This window comes from Ictidomys tridecemlineatus, chromosome 13 (genome assembly GCF_052094955.1).
Source record: "Ictidomys tridecemlineatus isolate mIctTri1 chromosome 13, mIctTri1.hap1, whole genome shotgun sequence".
Lineage (NCBI taxonomy): Eukaryota > Metazoa > Chordata > Mammalia > Rodentia > Sciuridae > Ictidomys > Ictidomys tridecemlineatus.
In genome coordinates, this window is record NC_135489.1 from 38,213,052 (window position 1) to 38,218,199 (window position 5,148).

Consider the following 5,148-nt stretch of genomic DNA (forward strand, 5'->3'; position numbering starts at 1 on the left):
AAATGACCAGCTGCTCTGAAGCCAAAGAAAGAAGCGAACCATAGACATTCAACAATGCCCAGCTCAGTTTTTTAAAATTAAAATATTTCATCCAACAGTTACAAAGATACTTAATATGTTTAGACAAAAGGGATGTTTCTGTTGCTTAAAGACTCTTGAACCTATTGAGAAGAATCAAATAAACAGTCTTCAATTTTTAAATAAAATTTGCACATAATCTTGTATGAACAAAAGCAGACCACACTGGGAACTTGTGCTGAGTCTTGAAACAAAATAAATAGTTTGAAAAGCACAGGAAGAGGAGACAAGCCATCTGTGGTCAAGGAGAAACCTGTGCAAGGACCTGGAGGCAAAGAGAGTCCCAATCTGGGGATTAGTATGCTGCTCAGTAGCTGGAAGGCAGAGGGCCTCCGGGAGGCTGTATTGGGAGGCTGGGAAGCCACCCTTACATAGACAGCAGGCCAAGGAATGTATATATCATTCTGTGGAAGACAGAGCCATTAGGAACTTTTGGACGGGGTGGGGGCTACAATTTGCCTTTCTTTCAAAAATAGAACCTGATTTAATACAGAAAACTGATTTAATCACAGAGGATAGGCCAGGAAGCCTACTAGTAAATGATGCATAATAGTCATAAATGACACCAACTTGGAATATTCACCTTTAAACTGATCACTATTAAGGAATAACTTCTAAGTTTTTAGACTTGAGGACACCAGGCTCAGAATAATAAAAAAAAAAAGGGAGGAGATTTTATAAATTAGAGTTGCGACAGGAAACAGAGGCACATACTAATTAGGATAATTAAAGGCAGGTTTAGCTAAAAGACTATTAACAAAGTCCTGGGCAGGATGTAGGAAAATGCAAGGGATAGCTCAGTACCCTGGGACCAGTAACAATGGCCTGAATGGCAAGGGGAGAGGGCAGTTACTGGAACCCCAAAGGGGGACATTATGGGAAAAGACCACCTTGAGAGCAGCCATGACGCTGGGTAAGGGTCACAGCCAACCTAGGGCAAAACGGCAAGGGAGAAAGCTGAAAAACACATACCTTTACCTTACCCTCTCCTGTTCCCCTGGGCTCCTCCTTAGCCAAGCCTAATTGGAAATCAGAAGGCAACAGTGATTTTTTTTTTAAATGTGGTCCCTACTATGCATTTGAAAAATACATGTCTCCAAGGCACAGTTGGTGTGAAATCTAGTCAGCCACCACGTCACAGCAGGGTGCCATCTGAACCTAAAATGTGGGCTACTACCAGTGTTTTTCAAATAAGGTAGCAGAGAGAAATGGGAGATCCACAACTTCATAGCGTAAGCATAACTGATATTGGTGTGTGTGTGTGTGTGTGTGTGTGTGTGTGTGTGTGTGTGTGTGTCTCCTCGGCTGCTAACTGTCACTGCTTCTTCCTCCTGTAGCCACTCCATGTTCCCATCACTCTCAGCCAGCATCTCAGGTGAGCCTCTGGTGGTCTGGTCTTTATTGTCTTGATTTTCCATTGATAAGATTATTAGGGAAAGAATGACTAAACAAGAAGGAGCACCCCTCCCCAAAAGTGAGTCCTCGAACCTCCTCCTGGAGTCCTCCTTGTTCCATGGTGTCTCGGGGACCCCATTTCCCTCAGTAATCAACAATCCAGGCAGTGCATTCACCCAGGAGTTTGGCTCCAAGTCAAAATCCCGTGTGGTCTTTCAGGCCGACCGGAGACAACTGCAAAGGCTCTCCCTGGCAGGCCTGACGCTGGGTAAGAGTGGGGTGGAGATGGGTTGGGACTCATCCTCCCCAACCTGACTTTGCGCACAGCTGGTGCCATGCTGTCTCTGGAGGGAGCTGCAGTCAAGGACTTGGGCCACCGTGGGTGGCCATGCTCTTAGGCCTTGGTGCCTCCATTTGGAAACCCTTGTGGGGACAGGCCTCTGTCAGATGGCCCTGCCAAGATGTCCTTACTGGGACCTTGAACCCTTTTTCTCTAGTTTAACTTAGTACTCTGTGCTTCTCAACTTTGGAGTAGCCTTTCTTTTCTCCTCTCCATCAGCCCTATTGACCATGAAATACCAGGAACGTTTTACTTGGACCTTTCTGAGCACTTTCTGACCTTGCGGGGTGCCATTCTATGGGGGAGAAAAATCTAACACTGGGGAGCCTGCCTCTCCTATTTAGCCTCTTCTTTATTCTGTCAAAGCGAATTAAGATTCAAATGTTCTTTCAGTTTGGCTCATTGTTTTAATGGACCACCTTGACACCTGTGGCGTCCTCTCCATCTGACAGCAACAATCCCTCCTCGGTCAATGCAGTGGCAGGGGTATGCTATAAAAAAAAGGAAAAGAAAAGAGAAATAAGGAAATAATTTCTGCTTCCAATTTATCCCCCAGCTTCTGCCAAGATAATGATCTAAAAACAATGCCACATCCTGAGTAGAATGGAGGAGATTAGTCCCGGTTTTTTACTCCCATTTATTTTACTAGTCTGGCCCTTGCAAAAACTGAGTAGATCAGATAATAGTGAACTACCACAAATTTAACCAAGGGCAAACTCTAGTCTCAGCTTCTGTTATTGAATACACTGCTGAATCCTTTTAACATCCATGAGAACAGGGAATCAGAGACAGTACAGATTTAACTGAGATGGACAGGAGATTATACTCACAGCCTTGTCCTACAACTTTCATGGCCCTTTATTAAGACATAGTCCAGACAAACTTGGACCATCTGAAGCATTCCAGAGAACATCACATTGCTCTGCTAAATTACTGATACCATATAATCAGACTTAAGGAGCAAGAAGTATTAAGCACTCTGGATGGCCTTTTAAGACCCATACTCCAGTGGCTAGGATACAAGTCCTATTAAAATTTAGAGGATACCATATTAGTGAACTTTTTCAGGGGTATGATGGTCTGAGGCATGCCAGGACACTCCTCCGAGGCAAGCGGCAAGTTAGTACTTCCTGGTTGAACTTAGTACCTTCTAACACTATGAAGCAGTTCTCAGTAGGCCTTTTTGGGTTTTGGAGGCAACATACTACTTTTGGGAATACTGTTCCCATCTATTCATCACGTGGGACGAAAGGCTGCCAATACCAAGAGATCAGACTGTTTTGATGGAACAAGCACAGGCCAGGCTGCAGTACAAATAATTCTGGGTTTTTTTTTTTTGTCATATGATAAGAAAGATTCTGTGGTACAAGAGATGTCAATTAATAGAAAAATCATGAGGGATATTTGGCAAGCTCCAACAGGAAGCTGTGGTATAGAGCTGTAGGGTTCTGAATCAAAACCATGTGCCTGCAGCACAGAACTATATACCATTTCAAAAGCAACTGCTGGTATGTTCTTGGGTTTAGCTACAAACAAGCTATGTATGACTACTGGTTATCACAGGACTATGTAACTAGACATTCCCATTATGAACTGGGTGCTACCAGAGGGCCCCTGGCCCCCCACCCCAAGTCATAAGATTGAACAGGCCCATATCAGCAATTTGTCAAACAAGGAAAATGAAGGAATTTTTATTAAGCCCAGGAAGTTCTACAGGGCACAAGGAAAGTACACAATTAGATGGCTCAAACTCACATATAACCCATGACCAGTGTCCTCAATTTATGAGATCACAGGAGTTCCGTATCACCAGCTGATTAGGGAAGAAAATCACAGGGTTGGTTTGTAAATGGGATGACCTAATAGTTTGGCATGAGCCAAAAAATGAATTGTTATTGCACTATAGACCCACCAGAGGGGAACCTAAAACATCTATGAAGAATCTTCCTGGTAGGCAGAGTTTGAGGAGGAGAGAAAAGTAGCCAAAATAAGAACACATATGGATTCAATGGCAGTTCTGAATAGTTTAGCTGGTTGTTTATAGGCTAAAAGGAGACAGATTGAAAAACTGAGACAAAGAGGTCTGGGAGAAGACCCATGTGGAGTGGATGGACTTATGGAAGAAGGCACAAACAGAGAGTACCTTGTATCAGATGAGTGCCCACCAGAGAGCATCTGCTGAAGGTGAAGCACAAAATCACCAAGTAAACCTAAAGAGCCATTAGATGTCAGCTAGTCCCTGTCTGCAGCCTTTCCATCATTTCTAATAATGGTCACGTAATTGAACCACAGTGACAAAAAATGGATGCTATGCAATATCTAATAAGGTGGACTCCCTCTTACCATGGCTAAGCTGCTACTTCTACTGCTGAATACCTGATCTATTGTTAATAAGGACAATGTTAGAACATCACTCCATTTTACCCCTCCGGAAGCCCAAACAGCTATTGGTGGCAAGTTATTGGACCCCTTCTGCTCTGAAAACACTGACAGGGATAGACAAGTTTTCCAGGCATGGAGTGGACTTTGCTGCCCATCAGATTTCAACCAGCATTCCTATCTGAGGGCCCTAAAGTATCAGGTTTTCTATTAAAAAAAAAAAAAGTTGCTGTTCCACGTCACTTTGTATAAAGGGACACTTTTGACAAAGAGGTAGATCAGTGAGCAAGTGAGCATATGATCACAGGCTCCGCTGGTCTTATCGCTTATGTCATTACCCAGTGTATGACAGTCTGATGGAGCACAGAGTGGCCTCTTGCAAGTAAAGTTAAGGCATCAGCCTCAAGATGGCATTCTCTGAGGACGAGGTTTTGTTTCTCAAGATGCAGGATATATCCTAAACCAATGTCATTATATTATGCTGTGTCCCCAATAGGATATATAAGGTCAGAGAATCGGATAATAAAATGGAAATGGCCCTTTCCATGTTCCTTCTAAGAACCAACCCCCTTGCAGAAAGTGTGTTTCCCAGCTCTGCAGTGTTAGGTTCTGGGAGACTATAAACCTTGGTTCTTAGACGGAGTGTGCTCTCACTAGGATACACATTAAGAGTCTCCCTGAATTTAAAAGTAGAGTTGGCATCTGGTAACTTTGGGCTCCCTACACAGTGGGCACCAAAAGAGTAATCATCCTGGGAGGGATGAATGATTCTAATCACCACAAGTATATGAAGTTGCCACAATATAAGTTTGGCAAAAAAAAAAAAAAATGTCTGTCACTCAAGTGATCTACTGTATTGTCTCTTGCTATTCCTTTGCCTGCTTTTAACCATTAATGGGCAAGTGCAGTAACCATAATCTGATAATGCTGTACCACTCCAATCAACTTTGATGACA